The 17832-nt window shown below is 40.2% G+C and overlaps 2 long non-coding RNA genes and 1 pseudogene across 3 annotated transcripts in view; 2 read left to right on the top strand and 1 right to left on the bottom strand.

Annotated features, from left to right (window-relative positions):
* Positions 1–17832, top strand: part of LOC309659381 — a 666865-nt gene that overhangs the window by 260770 nt on the left and 388263 nt on the right. The window lies entirely within an intron of this gene.
* The window catches only part of LOC309659404, a 194843-nt gene that overhangs the window by 155358 nt on the left and 21653 nt on the right, over positions 1–17832 (bottom strand). The gene's annotated exons all lie outside the window — the stretch shown is intronic.
* Positions 3745–5596, top strand: LOC309659529 (acyl-protein thioesterase 2 pseudogene; annotated as a pseudogene). Its single transcript has one exon. The product of its transcript is annotated as an acyl-protein thioesterase 2 pseudogene (transcript).

The following is a 17832-nucleotide window of genomic DNA, read 5'->3' as shown; positions in this document are numbered from 1 at the left end:
TACAATGCAATTACTCATGCAAGTGGGGATTAAATGAACTGGATAGCATAAATCAAACTTCAATTTTGCAATCCAGGCAGTAATCCCAGTGACTTCTGAGGAAAGGCCCATGGTAATGGATCAGTATACAATATGTCAGGAGTATTCCAGGATATTTCAGTATTTAATTGTCCTAGCTCTAATGCTGAACCAAGAATTGACTAAGATCATCTGGATAATCTAAACCAAAAAGAACAGAAGCAATTTTTTTCTTTTGAGCTAATACTAATTCCTGTATTTCAAATTTGTTGTTCAATTAAATGCTCTCTCAGATGGGTTACCTCATGTTGATGACTTTAGCCAAACCAGCCGTTTTGCCAGACATGCAAGATTTTGTGCAAGATTTCATGTTATTCTGTATGGCTCTTGTGCAGAACAGACACTTATACTGGGTTGTAAATGGCCAGAGTGAAGAACAAATTAATACGTTAGAGAGACTGTGCTGACTGAACCAAAAATAAAAAATTTGGCAATTACTCATGGGATATAAGCAACTTAGAAACCAGATTACCTATATCTCAAAGTGAACATTTTTACTTATAAAATCCTGCCTATATTAATCCAAACCACACATTGTCAAAACATACATTTGACCAGCGATATGTATGTGCCCACAAAACATCTGAATTGTCTAGAGGTATTGATGCTCAAATAGGTCAAATACTGAAACTGAAATATAATATTTAGGATCTTATTTTGGCCCTTTACTAAAAAGTGCTTCAATGTATTCTATCTTTTAATCCTGTAACAACCTACAGAACGCTGCTAGTAATAAACAGTTGTTTACTTGCAAGGCTGAAGCAGAGAAGGTGTGTGACTTGTGGAAGGCCACAGAGCTAGCAAGTTGGTAGAGCCCGTATTTACACTGGTAATCTAACTGTCCAACCTTAGTTCTCAATTTTTCTACCCTACATTGCAGTTACATTTTCTCTCTGTGTTTTTTCTTTTCTTGTAGACAAAACATTTGTGAAGCTGACAACTGGAAGGGAAATGTAGACGTACATATATACACCTCAGTAATTGCTTAGTGGTTGCATTCTGTGACTTCATGTCAGTGGCCTATTGTAATTGTGGCAAGAGTCATGAAAAGCCTGTCTTCATCTGAGCCCTCTTTTGTCCCACTGGGCTCACCCTTCTCCTTTTGGGTCTTTTGTTCTGCCTTGGTTTATGTCTCTGCTGATTCCTTTAATTGCTATGTTTGGGCTATGGAGGTTGTTATTTTCAAGACTTCAATAACAGAATTGGTAACCCCTGGGGAACAATTTTTTCTTTTTTCTTTTTTTCCCTAAAAATATCAGACAGAAGGCCTACCTCCATCTGCACCACTCATATGTGAATGGCACAAGTTCTGTTTAGCAAGATATATATTATGCAAAGCATCCAGTGTTACATTTGCCATTAATAGTTTTATTTACTTTTCTGTTTTCGAGTTAAAAAAAATCAAGTAGCTATTCATCATTATCTAGGCATTGAAAAATACTAATGCCTTCTTATTACAGTTACCAACTTATAAATTACAGATGAAAGAAAAGTAGTTTTTGTATTTTATTAGTACTGAAACTTATTTTTGTTTTATTCTGGCATAAAAAATCCCTAAATAAAGCATAACTAGCAACTACTTTGATTTAATTAAAGCTACAGTTTTGTACACAAAACTAATCCAAAGCAGAGCCACATAGCTAGATTGTAACAAACATCCAATTGTGGCGTTAATGCAGTGATATTAATGGAATGTTTTACCCACACTATTATTATTTAGAAAATTTCACTCCTGCCACATCTAACCTTCAGTTTAACTAACACTAAATGAATAATGAATAATGAAAGTGAAAGACATTTCTTTATTTAAAATGCAAAATACCTATTAATAAATAAAAACATAAGGTTAGGTGTAAAGCAATAAAACATTAAATTTAAGTTATTAGCAATATGCTGCTGTATATTAATTTCCACAGCAACTTATAGAAGCTGAATAATTTACCCCAGGAATAACATCACAGGCTGCCTTTGGGCAAAGCCTGAAAACTTGTTCCTACTGGTTGTCTACCAGTGGCGTTAGCTGTCAGAAAAAGGCAAAGGGAATTGATGAGACCGAATTCTGCACTTCATTATATTTGACAAGAGAAGAAAAAAAAAAACCTACCTCTCTTTAACCCTTTGATCAGATCATCAAGTTTTTGTAATAATTCTTAGAACATGTAGACTGGACTCAAATTAATTTTTAATTAAATAGGAACATAAGTTGTAGAGCAACATAGTTGTAGAGCAATTTAGAGATTCTAAAGTGCTTACTAGTGAATAAATTTATCCATTCTCAAAATAACCATCTGAGGAAGGAAGGGCATGTGATACCTGCTTCTTTTTACAGAATGGGAAATAGAGGCTTAGAGATGTTCACTGATGTTCCCACAAGTGGCACGGTTCGGAAGTGACTGAGGTTGAGTTTGATTGGTTAATCAGCATTTAGAGAGTTTAGTTATTGTCTTGAGATGAAAATCCTACAAATACCTTTGTAAAGTGAAAAGAAGAGTTATGTTTGGAAAAGGAAGGGAAAGAAGTGATCCGGGCCTATGTGGAGAGAGCCACAGTTATTTAAAAATCCTTGTTGATGGGAAGTTGTGGTGGAGCAGTGTCAATATTGGTTCTGCTATTCCTTAGGCTCTGTTGTAAGGGGAGGGGGTGGAAGAACCTGAACGCTCATCACCACTCCCAGAGAAAGAGATGGGGGAACCTGCTCTGGGAGTGGGCTAATTCTTCTAGGGGTGCTGACTACCCAGGTTCCTACTCTTGATCTCAAATAAGGGACAAAATCAGTTGTTTGATGCCTGTTTTGTATAAAAACATAGGTAGGGAATGACTGTTCTCCTCTCATTAAATTACACTACTAAGGTAGATTGAGTCGCTGCACTTAATTTTCCATGGCTTCTCTATATTATAATGCATCCATGTTCTTTTCCACGTGACTTTGCGGTACTACCCTACTAAAGAGGGTAGAATATGTTTCCCTGCCTGATCAATGCTGAGCTTGGCCATGTGACTTGTGAAGGCCAGTGGGAGGTTGGTGAAGTGAAAGTGGTCAGTTTGGGGTCAAGGCTTTGAGAAGCATGATGTGTTTCTTCTCATTCTCCTGTGGTCTTGTCCAGTTGCCATGAGAAAAACTAATGGTTAGATACTTGTCCGAGGAGGATGAGAGACACAGGGAGTTGACTTGCACCTAACCTGCTGCCTGGAGCTCAGCCTACCCATTCAGAGCCAATTTATGAAGCCCCAGAAAAATAAATGTTCAATGTAGGCCACTGAGTTTGCAGTGGTTAGTTTTGTAGTATTATTGCAGTAATAGTTAGCCATGGTAACTACCAGCCATCTAGTATTCCAAGCCAGAAACCTGGGCATCGTAACAGTTGAGTTTTTTTTTTTAATTTAATTAATTTATTTATTTTTGGCTGTGTTGGATCTTTGTTTCTGTGCGAGGGCTTTCTCTAGTTATGGCAAGCGGGGCCACTCTTCATCGTGGTGCATGGGCCTCTCACTATCACGGCCTCTCTTGTTGTGGAGCACAGGCTCCAGACGTGCAGGCTCAGTAGTTGTGGCTCACGGGCCTAGTTGCTCCACGGCATGTGGGATCCTCCCAGACCAGGGCTTGAACCCATGTCCCCTGCATTGGCAGGCAGATTCTCAACCACTGCGCCACCAGGGAAGCCTGAGTTTTGTTTTTAAGGAAAACTAGGTTATGGTTTTGAAAAAATACGTGATTATTATAAAGAATTTATACAATAAAGAGAAGAACATAAGTGAAAGTAAAAAATATTTTAAAAAAGAAAAAGGAAGAAAAATGTATAAGATGCCAACCTCCTGCCCCCCCAGGAAATAACCATTTTCAACATTAGGTGAGTATCATGGCAGACATTCATTTTTTCCCATAAACATTTTATTTTAGAATACTTTTAGATCCACAGAAAAAAAAAAAAATTGCAAAGACAGTACAGAGAGTTCCTGTATACTCCTCACCGAGTTTCCTCTGTTGCTAATATCTTATGTTACCATAGTACATTTGTCGACTAAGGAACCAACATTAGTATATGACTAAAAACTACACTCTACAATTTATCCAGAATTTACTACTTTCTTCCTAATGACCTTTGTCAACAGAAGAGTCCCATCCTGGATATCACATTACATTTAGTTATCATGCGTCCTTAGCTTCCTCTGCTCTGTGACAGTTTCTCAGACTTTCCTTTGTTTTTTTGACCTTAACAGTTCTGAGGTTTATTGATCAGATGTTTTGTAGAATATTCTTCAATTGGGATTGTCTGACCTTTTTCTCAAAATTAATGGGTTTTGTCTATCCTATATCATTACTACACTGTGGTGATTTCTGTAGCTTTGTAGTAATTTTGAAATCAGGAAGCTCTTGTTTCATGAATCAAATTTCTCTTATGATATTAATGGTAGGTTTTGAACATTTTCTTCTTTGTATAATCTGGCTCCTCTAGGTTTTGTTTGTTTGTTTTCCTGCTATTTTTCTTTCACAGAAGAAGCTTTCTTCAGCTGTCTGTTAATCCTTGGTTGTTTGCTCAGGTTTGAAGGTGAAGATTAAAAATCTGTTCAGTTCAGGCAGGACGGCAGAGTGGGAAGAGTGTGTGTCTGGGCGGGAGAAAGAGAAGGATCTCTGGAGAGGTCTTGAAACCCCCAGGAGTGGAGGCCCCAGCTGTGGAGCCCTGCAGTGTATGTGTGGTAACACCATGTCTGTGCCCCCGCTCACGGATGCTGCCACTGTGTCTGGAGCTGAGCAGGAAACAGCTGCGGTTATTTTTTTACGTGGCCTTGGAGACACAGGGCACAGCTGCGCTGACGCCCTCTCCACCATCCGGCTCCCTTACGTCAAGTACACCTGTCCCCATGCGCCTCGGACCCCTGCCACACTCAACATGAAGATGGTGATGCCCTCCTGGTTTGACCTGATGGGGCTGAGTCCAGATGCCCCAGAGGACGAGGCTGGCATCAAGAAGGCAGCAGAGAGCATCAAGGCCTTGATTGAGCATGAGACGAAGAATGGGATCCCTGCCAATCGGATCGTCCTGGGAGGCTTTTCACAGGGTGGAGCCCTGTCCCTTCCCAGCCCTCACCTGCCCCCGCCCTCTGGCTGGCACTGTGGCCTTGAGCTGTTGGCTGCCTCTGCCCCTTCCCCCAGGCAGCCAACGGTGGTGCCAAGGACCTGACCACCCTTCAGTGTCATGGGGACCTGGACCCCATGGTTCCCGTACGGTTTGGGGCCCTGACAGCCGAGAAGCTTGGGTCCGTTGTCACACCCGCCAGGGTCCAGTTCAAGACCTACCCCGGTGTCAGGCACAGCTCCTGTCCTCGGAGATGGCATCTGCAAAGGAGTTTCCTGAGAAGCTGCTGCCTCCTGTCTACCTGCAGTTGCTGGCCCCCAGCGCGGTCCACCAGCTCGTGGGGGACTTGCCACGTGCGGAAGCATCTTGGACCTGAGCCGGTGGAGCCCCTTTCTCACCCTCCTAGACCCATCCTTTTCCCACAGGCCTCTGGGGCAGGCAGGCCAAGGCCAGGCCAGGCCTTCCTTCCTGGCTTCAGCCACCTGGCAGTCTGCCGCAGCGGGTGGGCTGCTTTCTTATCCCATTTCCCTGGAGGGGGTGCCCCCTGGCAGCAGTAATGGAGGGGCTGCAGGCAGTGGGAGAAAGGGGCCCAGCCGCTGACCCTCTCCCTCAGGACCGCACTCCCGAGCCCCGCTTTGGGCCCCCTCCTGCGACCTCAGGGTTTGGCCCCTGGGGCCCTCCCACCCTCTCCCGCCAACTGATTCTGCCCAAATGATCGTGTCTCTCCTGCCTCCGCTCCAGCTGCTTCTCAATCATGACCGTGGCCGTGGCCGTGGCCCGGGCCCGCTTCCGGCTGTGGGCTCCCTGCGCCTGCGCAGGAGTGTGGGTGACGGGGCGGAGCTCCTCGAGGGGGCCTCCCCATAGCCGTTCTGACTTGGCGGCTGGGCCGTGCCTCCCCGTTACGCTCTGGCCCCGCGGGCCTGGAGCCGGCAGGGCTGCCGTGAGGCTCGAGGTCTCCCCCCAGCTGCCTCACCCCACGTTGTCCGCACTCTAGGGCCGGGGGCGGGTGGGGAGGAGTTGTGTCTCGTCTTCTGTCTCCCTGTAGTTTTGGGTGTTTTTCTTGTTGTGTCTGGATTCCGATAAAATTAAAGAAATTGCTTCAAAAAAAAAAAAAGTCTGTTCAGAAACGCTAAATATGTAGCTGAGATTTGTAGACTTTCAGCTTCTTTGTAGGGTGATGTTTCATCTGGGTGGGTGTTGGAGGTGGGTTAGGGAGTACTTTGTAAAATCATGGACATTATTCAAAAATGTCTCCTTTTCATATTGATGAATCTGCTTCTGATCTAAGTGAAGAAGCAGAGAAGGTGCGGGGGAAGATGATAGCATGCTGTCAGGACAAGTTTGAGATCTCAGATTATAGAAAAAAATGTATTCCTATTTGAACAATCACTAGGATTATTCAGACAGTAGGGATAATTTAAATTTTTTTCTTTCTTTTGCCTCAAGTATTCAAATAATTTACTTATTTTGGTTTCCAGTCTTCCTGGAACATGTGTTCTTTTACTCTCTGACATCACACTAACCTATGTTTAAATTCTGGCTCTGCCACTTCCTTTATGACCTGGGACAAGGTATTTATCTCTCTGCCTCAGTTTTGACGTCTGAAAACGGGGATAATAATAGAATTTACTTCGTACTGAGTTAGTATATTTAAAGTACCAAGAACAATGCCTGAGGGAGCTGGTTCTACATAACTGTTTTTTTTTTTTTGGTCTCTTCTCCTTCTCTTCCCTTCTTCCTTTTCCTTCCTTCCTTTCTGGGAAACTTTCTTGGGTTACATTTTAAACTGTCTTTTCTGTATCATTTGTGGAGTTTTCTATTTAGAGCTATCAGCAGTACCCATGTTGGAGAACCTTTGTTCTTCAGGTTTATTAATTTAGCTTTGATTGCTTTAAACCTGTCTTTCACATCTGTGTTTGCAGTGTTTACACCATGCCGTGTCTCAGTTAATTGACTTTTCCTTGCTGTTTCAAATTTATTTATTTGTTTTCCTGTAAACAAGTAGTTTTATTTCTGAAGGACTGCAATCTCCCTGTGCATGTTATTCTGTTATTTTAACATCTTTACATTGAGTGGAGCTCTGATAGAAACACTCTTATCAAATTGCTCTATGGCTCAATCATCCCTTCAGGGAATCTCTTCTGTTCTGAGGGTTATATTTTCTAGGCTGAAAACATTTTTTTGAATTCTGTATTTTTGCTCATTTTCTTTCATCTGTTTGCAAGTGTGCCATGCCATGTTTTGCATCCTGCGTGGCTCTTTCCAGGTCTTTCCTTTTCTGTGTTCCAGTGTAGAGAGCTTCCTGACTAACCATCTCACTGTGTACAAAACGTGTGCCCAACGCCACATAACCAAAAAGCTGTAGTTTGAGTGCTAGGTATTCCATTTTGTATTCCATGCATGTCTGAGGGCGTGATGGTGGGCGTAGGGCCTTGGGGGACTGCAGAGCTGTACTTAGTTAAAATATCCAGTCTCTGTGATTATGCCTGAGTCTTGTTAAATGCCCTGGTTAAGGCTCTGTGGTACTTTGTTGAGGGGTATGTTGTTCCTCTGTGGAGGGACCTTAGCGTTCATATCATTCTTTCATTCAGGAAACTTCACTTCTGTAAAACGGTCAGGAGTTGTTTTATGTTTCAGATTACTCAACTGGTTGGCCTCCTTCCAGAGTTGGGACTAAATAGTGAGAATTACCATTATTTATTTTATCTTTCTGATTGATATGTATCAGCATTTGGGGGCAGGATAGGAACCTTTCTGTATTTGCTTTTTGTTCGACTCCAGGAATTTCGGTTTTTCTCTTTGGCTGCTGCTCTTTGAGTTTTAGGGCATTGGGCTGTTTTCCTTCCCATGTTTGTTTACTAATTTATTTTATGTATATGCATTTGTATATTTCCACATATACTTATATATACACGTACACAATACATCATGATACTATGTATACATATAATGAGAGAGAGATGAAGAATATGAATGAGTTTTTGATAATCTGCTTCAATTTGTTAGGTATTTGGAAATGGAGATTCTGTGAGGTAATTTGACCCAACCATTTAAATCAGAAGCCCTTATGTGCATTATTTTTGATTCACCTTTTTCTCTCAGCACTCGTATCAAAGCAATTAACATTTTTAAAAAACTTAATTTTACCTCTTAAATATCTCCTAAACCCATCCACTTTTCTCCAACTTCACTGTCATTATCTTAGTTTCGCTCTCCTCGTCTCTTTCCCAAATTAGCAAAACAGGCTTTTAACACTGCACTGCTTCAGTGTGGCTTCTGCCCAGCCCATTCCCCACAAATAGCTCTCTCCAATCCATTCCCCACAATAAATGATTTCTATAAAGCAAAAATCTGCATATGCCTTTCTCCTGTTTAAAGTTCTCAGCGGCTCTTGTCTTGCTCTCAGGAGAAACACCAAATTGCTTGATATGGTTTATAATGTCTTGCATACCCTTTCTCCTGTTCATGTCACCAGTTTTATCACTTACAAATTCCCAGCACCACCACCACCACTACCAATATCCCATGGCTCTTGCTCATGCCATTACCTTCCCCTGCCTAGACTCCTCATGCCAACATCCTTGTTCCTTTGATTAGCTAACTCCTTCTCAGCCTTCAGGACTCACTTCTCCCAGGAAGCCTTTATGATCAACCAAATATGGACCAGAAACCTTCCGTGTGCTCCCACAGCATTGTGTGCTTTCCTATAAAAGCAGAAATTACATAGTATGTATCTCCTAACACTGTCTGATTTGGCCATGTGCATGGCTTTCGTATTATTAGTGTGTTAGTGAGATGCCTCAGGGAAACATTTTTAAGGTTTAAATTTTATTCTCTTTGTTTATTTGCATTTTTAAAATCAGATTCCCTGAACATATATTGCTTTTTAAGGAGGAAGAAAAATATTGAAATTGTTTTAAAGGTGTTCCACAGAGTTTAATGACACATTAATCTAGTCTAAGAATGTCAAATCACGATGATGACAGAGGGCTTTTCCGTCAAGACAAGACAGCTACAAATAGTGTCCATCAAAAGATGGCTAAACAGAATTATAGGTGGGTTGTATTGAAGTGAGAAACTGAATAATTAGAGTCACGTTTAGGGATATGTTTATGTTAGTAGACAGAAATAGAAAAATTGAGTTTATAGCCTAGGAAAGTACAAAGGATAATAGGGTCCTCAAATCCAATTCCTTTATGTCAGATGAATTCTTCTAATTTTGAACGAATAAAATGACCTTATTTATGTGACTCAAATAAACTGTATACTACTATAAATAGGATTTGTCATCAGTCCATATTGGATTGAACTCAGGATACAAGGTAATATAGCAGATCCTGTCTCCCCGGTTCACAACAGTAATGGTTGTGGGAAAAAAATAATAATGGAAATGATTAATGGTTGGTAAATTATTAGTGGAAAGTAGTGGTAATTAATACCTTTCATATGCCATGTATTACACATATACTATCTTTAATTCTTAACACACTGTGTAATGGTTTATTCATCAACAAATAGAACCGAGGTTTGGAATGTAAAGTGACTTCCCCAAGATCACAACAGGTAACACAGTTGTGGTAACACAGCTGGTATTGGAGCCTTTTTATAGGAGGGTTTTTCTGCTATAGGAAATCAATAATCTGTCAGATCCATCTGTCCAAACTCATATTCTTTTTTGCAGTGGTATATACTAGTACTATGTCTTGAGAAGTCCTGATTGTCCTTCCTGAAGTCAAATTAATGTCAAAGTGAGCAAGTACAAGCCAGTGCCTGACACATAGTATGCTGTTAATTAATGCTTAAAAGACTTAATAAAGCAATGGTCCAGCTTTTCCTATAAATACCATTGTCTCTATCACTCACAATTGTATTTCAAAAATTTTTGATTCTGTCTTTGTTTTTGTTTGTATCTTCATCCTGACTCTGTAGCCAGTGTTTCTCAACAGGGGAAGATTCTGTCCCTTGGGGGATACCTGGAATTCCTGAAGAACTTTCTGGTTTTCACAGCAGTTGGAGTCAGTGGTGAGGAAGGCTTTGCTATGTTATCTAGTGAATAGAGACCAGGGATGTTGCTGAACATCTGACAATACACATGAGAGCCCTGTGACAGACTTATAGCCAGGCCAAAATGTCAATAGTGCTGAATTTGACAGACCTTCCTCTTAAACTAAGGCATTAAGATTCTTGAGAAGGACAAAAGAAATACTTCTTAGTGGTACAGTACAGGCTTTCTAAAAATTATTTGTGGTTTGTTTATTATTATTTTACATTGCTTTCTGCTTTGGTTGAGCTAAATCGAGCTTCTGAAACTTAAAATAATGCAAGGCTTTATGTTTTCATATTGCTACTTTTGTATCACCATAGTAGCATCTGATTTTTTGCCAACCCTATAAGTCTTATCAAAATGCTTTTTCACATTTCAATATAGAAACACTAAATTTGGCTGTAATGATTATATTTTGAGAATGGGCTTTGAAACAAGGGGTAAGTTGAAGGGACCATTAAAGTTATGCTTGTTGCAGATGTGTGCCACAAATTGGGGTCTTCATTTATGAACAGTCAAAACTAGTTTTTAGATTCCTATACCCATTCCATTTTTCATTATTTTTGGCATGAAAAAGTTTATAAGGGAAATTAGAGAATGTGTTTTGGAGGCAGTCACAATGGCAAGAAGCCCAGGATTTGTGGTGGTTAATTTATAACGGCAGAGGTCACCAAAAGATGGCAGTCATGCATGGTGACCCCTTTGGCTGGCCGAGACAAGAGTCACTTTCATCTGCAGTCACTCTCTGGGGGTAGGATAGGGAATGCCGCATAAAATCATACAAATTATTTAAAATTGGTTTGTCCTTTTTAAAAATATCTTTATTGGAGTATAATTGCTTTACAGTGTTGTGTTAGTTTCTGTTGTACAACAAAGTGAATCAGCTATGTGTATACATATATCCCCACCCTCTTGAGCCTCCCTCCCACCCTCCCTATCCCACCCCTCTAGGTCGTCACAAAGCATCGAGCTGATCTCCCTGTGCTACTCAGCAGCTTCCCACTCGCCATCCATTTTGTTTCTGTTTTCATATGAAAAAATCTTAGTATTTGTCACAATTGGGGCCAGCATGTGTATCCTCATATTTTCTTTATCAGGTCATCTTGGCCAGAGAAATATTTCTTTTTAAGGATTTTAGTTAAAATCATATAAATTTTAATTTCAAATGAGTACTATATAAAAAAAAACTTTTCTGAATAATACGTAGTTTTTTAACTGATTAGGAATTTTAAGTATGTCAAAAATATTGCACTAATAGGCTTGCTGCTGAATGTTTATGTTCCCCCCAAATTTGTATCTTGACATCCTAACCTCCAATGTGATGGTATTAGGAGGTGGGGCCTTCCAGAGGTAACTAGGTCATGAGAGTGGAGCCCTCATAAATGGGATTAGTGCCCTTATAAAAAGACATGAGAGAGCTTGCTTCTTCTCTCTCTCTCTGCTCTATGTCATGCGAGGGCTCATCAAGAAGATGGCCATCTGCGAACCAGGAAGTGGACTCTTACTGGAAAGCAAATCTGCTGGCACCTTGAGCCTGGACTTTCCAGCCTCCAGAACTGAGAGAAATAAATTTCTGTTATTTAAGCCACCCAACCTGTGGTATTCTATTATAGCAGCCCAAAAAGCTGAAGAAATGATTATAGAAGATAGCAAAACAAAATTAAAACTTTTATTAAATGCTAAGGAATAAGTTACCCATTCTAACTGAAGGCAGAAGGTTAAATATCTACTAGGAACATCAGCTTTCATGCATGGGACGAAATTGTCAGAAGACAGTCTAAGCTCATTTTTGAAAAATCCAAATCTGGGAGTTGTATAAAAAAAGAGAGCTGGGTAATTTTTTGCTTTACCTGTAAAAAGGATTTAGTGTAGAGAAAGCAGTATTTTCTCACTGACGAGTAGTAATGGATGGGTAGTGTGTGTGTTAAAATATACATATAATTATTAAATAATTACATGAGTATCTGTTAAAGGTACAGTCTAACTTATCAAGATTAGTTAATGTGTGTGTCAGGAAGGGGGGAATTTCCCCCTTCCCTTCTTGATTCTTTTGGATGGTCTAATAGTTAAATTGACACAAGACAGATGAAGAAGAGAAAAAAAATTTAATTTGTGTATATGGAGGTCTCATGGAAATGAGACTTAAGAAGTAGCCAAAGCAGGCAGCTTTTATACTTTTTAGACAGAAACAATAAATTTGTGAGGAATTGACAAGACAAAGAAACTTAGGCTTGGGTGCTTAATTAGTGAAGAATCTAAGCATAGTTTGGGCTAGGGGTAGTAAATTAGTGAAGAAGTAACAGGGTTTGTTTATACAGGCTTCTTGGTCCTGAATTCCCTGTCTCTAGTGATGAGGCTGTATCTTTACCTCCTGGTACAGGGAGGGTACCTTTCACATGGGAGATTTATTTCCTGATTTCAGGGGAACAGAGGAAGATTAGAGTTCCCTTCTTGCAATGGCTGTTTCCCATGTAACTCTAATTCAAAATAATCAATATGCCACTGAGGCATAATTTGGGGTGGGCTGCCCTGAGCCCCAATATATGCAAGTTACCAGGCTATGGAGCAGAGAAGACGTGAAAATGAGTAAGACATATTCCCAGCTCAGCTCAGTAAGAATTTATATCAAATAAAGGAGATACATACACGTGAAAATGCATCAACAACTTGGGAAGTAATTGTAAATGGGATAAGATGGTTTTTTGTTTTTTGTTTTTTTTAAACTTGAATTGCCTTTAGAAGCAATAAGCTTCAAATGTAAGTTAAAATCACTGTATGTCAATTGGCTTTACTTCCGGAGGGCACAGACCTCCCTGACCTTAGTTTTTATAGTTTTAAAATTGAAATAAAAATGCCTTCTGCAAATGACTTACAGGATATTTGGAAGAGTCAAAGAAAATAGCATAGGTGAACCAGTTTATAAGCTCCTGAGTTCTATCGATGTAAGTGATCTTTGTGGTGTGAAGAACTAAACTCGAACCCATTTTGCCTCTGTCTTTAAATGTCTCAGTAAATTGAAAATGCTTTATCTTCCCAAATCCCCCGATTTTAATTTACATATTTTATTTCTTAATATATCCTTAATGATGTAAAAGATGTAATTTCATAAAATAGGGCTCAGTTTGTCTAGGTTCAGTACATCGAGGTTCAGAATTTACTTTCTGAGTAATCTATTTCAATCCGTTTAATGAAGGTTAAAAAAAAAGAATTAGTCTTGCTTTAAGACACGCATATACTATGTCAGAGTTAGCGTTATTCTAAGTCAGACAAAGATAATCAAATTACTGATTTACAAATTTGTTAATTAAATCTCCCAAACGAATCCCTCAAGTTAAATGAACTGACCCTGTGTAAACACAGTAACCTATAAAAAGACTCATCACAGTTGTCTCTTTGTGAAAGATGCGGTGAGCTCAGACCATGATTGTCCCAACTTCAGCTCTTGAAGGGTGGAAGCCATGACAATGAGAACCAGACAGCCTCCCATGCCTTGGAGGAGTGGAAGTCATTTACCTGTCAGTCCCTATTAAACCTGGGACACCCTCCTGCCTTGCCAACATTCTGAAGACCAAGATAGTCCCATTCTTACTTAGGTGAGGGTGTGGGCATCGGATCTGCACAGGTCTCATGCTTTGCCTTGCTGCCGCAAGCAAGACCTTTCCTCTTGAGCTTAGCTTTCCTCCATTTGCGATCCTGGTGCTTAAGATGTTATTTCCTTGGTTAGTCAAACAGGACAGGAATTATTTGTCATAAAAGACAATGATCGTGTTTCATTTTTTAGTTCCAAGAAAACCTGCTAAGACTAAAAGCCTGTGCATTATACAAGCAAAAATCTTAACCCAAGAGGAAAGCTATTCTTGGTTTTGAACGTCTCTATTCTCTCTGCTCAAAGGAGAAACAATGGTGCCATCATATTTTATACCACGCTACTGAACTATTAGATTTTTCCTGCCGTTTCCTACTTTTGCTCTTTATTGAAATATATATTCTTATGTATAATGAATATATATTGGTATATATATATATATTCTCACACCTCTTTGAGGTATGATGTTTCAGAGATTAGCATGTACATATAGCTCATTAAGCTGAATAAATGTGGATTCAGATGAAGAATCATTTGCGTTCCTGGAAGCCCATCCCTTAGAAGCAGGTGCACAACACATGATGAAGAGAAAATGTAATTGTGAGGAGCAGGATTGTGGCAGCAGCACACTAGCTTTACGACTCATCTGCAGTTGCATCTGTGTGTTTGTAACTTTTATTTCCGATCTAGGAACTATTCCTTTTCACAGGAGCTGGGTGAGTTTTTAGGAAGGATTGGTTACAAAGGAAAAGGTTAATGTGAGGCTATGATAATAATAGAAGTGAAATAAAATGCACTTGAAGAGGTTTTAGGATATATCTCACAGAGAGTTTTCAATAATAACAACATAGCAAATGATATGATTGAAATAAGAAGCATTGGCTTGAGTGTTGGAAGGCATCAATCACCTGCATTGTCTTGTAAATTGACTAATTTCTCAGAATCTCAGGTCTTTGCAGTTCATCTGATCCCATTAAGGTCCCTTCTTGTTTTAAAATGCTGTGAGGGCTTCCCTGGTGGCGCAGTGGTTGAGAATCTGCCTGCCAATGCAGGGGACACGGGTTCGAGCCCTGGTCTGGGAAGATCCCACATGCCACGGAGCAACTGGGCCCGTGAGCCACAACTACTGAGCCTGCGCGTCTGGAGCCTGTGCTCCGCAACAAGAGAGGCCGCGATGGTGAGAGGCCCGCGCACCGCGATGAAGAGTGGCCCCCGCTTGCCGCAGCTAGAGAAAGCCCTCGTACAGAAACGAAGACCCAACACAGTCATAAATAAATAAATAAAAGAACGTGAATTTCTTAAAAAAAAAAAAAAAAAAAAAAAAAAAATGCTGTGAGCTTGAGCTTATGGCAAAGTTCATAGAGCAGGCCCAATTTAGTAGGCAGTGAACTTCCTCACAAATTGAAAGCAATTGGAGGAAGCAGAGCTGCAAATGTTAGCCATTATGCGGAAAGAAGATACTTTGTGAAAACGAAATAATTATGGAACTGAGGGCCTAAGAAAATTGAAGATATACTTGGGATTCAAATTTACACTTCAGGGCAAAATAGCAGTCTTTCAAAAGACAGCAACTGGAAGCGAGTTCTGAGGGAGCGCCAAATAAGGCTCTCCGATCCTAAGTGTTTTCCCCATTACTTATCCTTACAGCTTTATTCTTTTGGATCTTGGAAAGCTGCTATCTTTCTTTAATTTCTCTTAAAACCTTTAAGTGAAAGGAAGCACAGCATGAGCGATTCAGCGAATACATAGATTAACGTCTAACACTTTGGGGGATTATGTCATGGCTAGCTGAGAATATACCTGGGTTATAGTAGATGTCTGGAAGAGAGGATTCCTCCGGGAAGGAGAGGTCTCCAGAGGAAGGAAGGGGTGCTAATGGGGCAAGACCTCAGGGGAAGCTGAATTTGCTTTTTGCTTTGCATGCGGGGGCGGGGCGGCAGGGGAGAAAGTACTGATTGATCTGTCAAAACCAAAACACCACAACTTGAAGCCTTCAAGGTGGAATAAAGTACAAATGAAAAATATAAAAATACTAAAAGTAGTACAAATGAAGATATGTATAGGACTTTTTTTTTTTTAATTAGGAGGAAACTTGCAACAACTGAGAACTACAAGACGGTAGATATGTTGAGAAATTCTGGTTGTATATGCTTTTGATGTGATCAGATTAAGAGTGTCACCAAGCACTGACATGCGTGCACCTCTCCCTCCTGAGAAGTGCTGAAATACCAGGCAGTGGGCAGAGGAGATCTGGACAAACTCCTTCGATGAGGCCTAGATGGGCCAGGTTAGGGCAGGCTGTGGAACAGGGCTTCACAGAATTTATGTTCTTTATCCGTTGTAAGAAAGCAGCATTTAAGAGACCAGACTGAGAGGGAGAGAGAAACAGAAAGATGATTGATTTCGGCAATGAAAATTCAAAATAACAATATTTGGATATTTTTCAGTTACCTGGGGTATTCTGTTGACAGGATACAATGAGACAGAGCTCCTTCTCCACATACACTGCTTTGAGAGAGTACCAATTTTCTAGAAGTCAATATGGCAAACGTTTCAGAATTTTATACGTATTCATTGATCATTGTCATAGTCATTGTGATTCTAGAAAAAAAATTAAGGCAGAAATCAAAGATGCACAAAGTGTTATATGAACAAAGACATTTTCTAAGATACTCTTCAAAACTGGAAAATATCTATATCAGTTTAGAATTGATTAATAAAGCACTGCCTTATGATAGATGAACATTTTAATTCACTATTAAGTGACATAGGAAATATATAGGGAGGAGCAGATATACACAGCAGTATAAAGAATATGATGCTAAGTGTTTAAAACAAACAAGATATAAAAGGGGACAAGGAAATATAACAACACTGTAATAGTAGTTATGTCTGTGTGGTGTGATCATGAATCATTTTTACTCTTTTTCTGATTCTGATTATATTTTAAACTATTTATAATGAACATCAAATTACTTTTTAATCAGAAACATAAAATAAATATCAATTTTTAAGTGCACACCACACTTTGTGAAATTCCAGAGAAGGCTTCAGCCTTCTGAAACCTCACATTCTGAGATTTTAGGTTTCAGCCAGATGCCAGACTCTCTGACTGACATTTGGTGAAATGGTTTCTTGGTTTGAAGTTCCCTTGGCCCAAGTCTCAGAAGTTCATGGAACAGATGGCTTCAGATTGAAGGACGGATCTGGTAATAGACAAAGGCAAAGCTGTCCCTCTGTGCTAAGGAAATAGGGCATTGACCAGGAGACATTTCGAGTTCTGGCATTTTTTCCAGCTCTTTCATGCAAAGGTTTTCGTTGCTGAACTCTGGCTCACAGAAAGGGTAAAATCAATGTCACAGGAGTTTCTGTAGATAATTTAAACACCTCTGTGATGGTTTCCATTACAGACTCTGGACCACTAGACAAACACAAAAGTGGCCTGGAAAGGCAGTTGGCACATGTTTCTACAGTATAGGGGCGATATTCAACTTGAGGTGTCCTTGTCAGCTCTCTGCCTTATAACCCCTTTCACCTCGTGAGTGCACTTGGGGGCAACAGATCCAGGGAGATACCTGCAGGTAGCTGCTGTCACAATTGCTTATAACCCGTGACAAACCCATGAAGCTGTCCAAACTTCTCCCAGTCCTGAGGTTCTTCCCAGTGACAATCCTGTAGAAGAAGTAGGAAGAACAATGTGGGTGCCCCAAACCCTGAGCTTAATATATCAACTGATAAAGCCAATAGGAGATCCAGTTGACCTGTGGTGTCTAGGGATTTAACAAACGTGCTGGCACAGAAAAGAAGGAATCTCTTAGAGTTGTATGATGTCATCCTTTGTCTTTGGCACCACTTTCTCCTTAATCCTTCCCTACAGTGGAGCTAGCAAGGCTAAGCATTGCTCTGTTTTATTTACTATTTGTTTTATTATTATAATGTATTTATCAGGTGGAGGGGGATTTTTAAGCATGCCAATGCTGAGGGGAACCTGTATAATCTGGGTTCTGGCCAAGGAAAACCCTCTACTCACTTAGCCTGGCTCCACCTGT

This window comes from Balaenoptera physalus, assembly GCF_965194825.1.
Source record: "Balaenoptera physalus genome assembly, chromosome: 4".
Taxonomy (NCBI): domain Eukaryota; kingdom Metazoa; phylum Chordata; class Mammalia; order Artiodactyla; family Balaenopteridae; genus Balaenoptera; species Balaenoptera physalus.
This window is presented reverse-complemented; position numbering and strand designations above follow the sequence as displayed.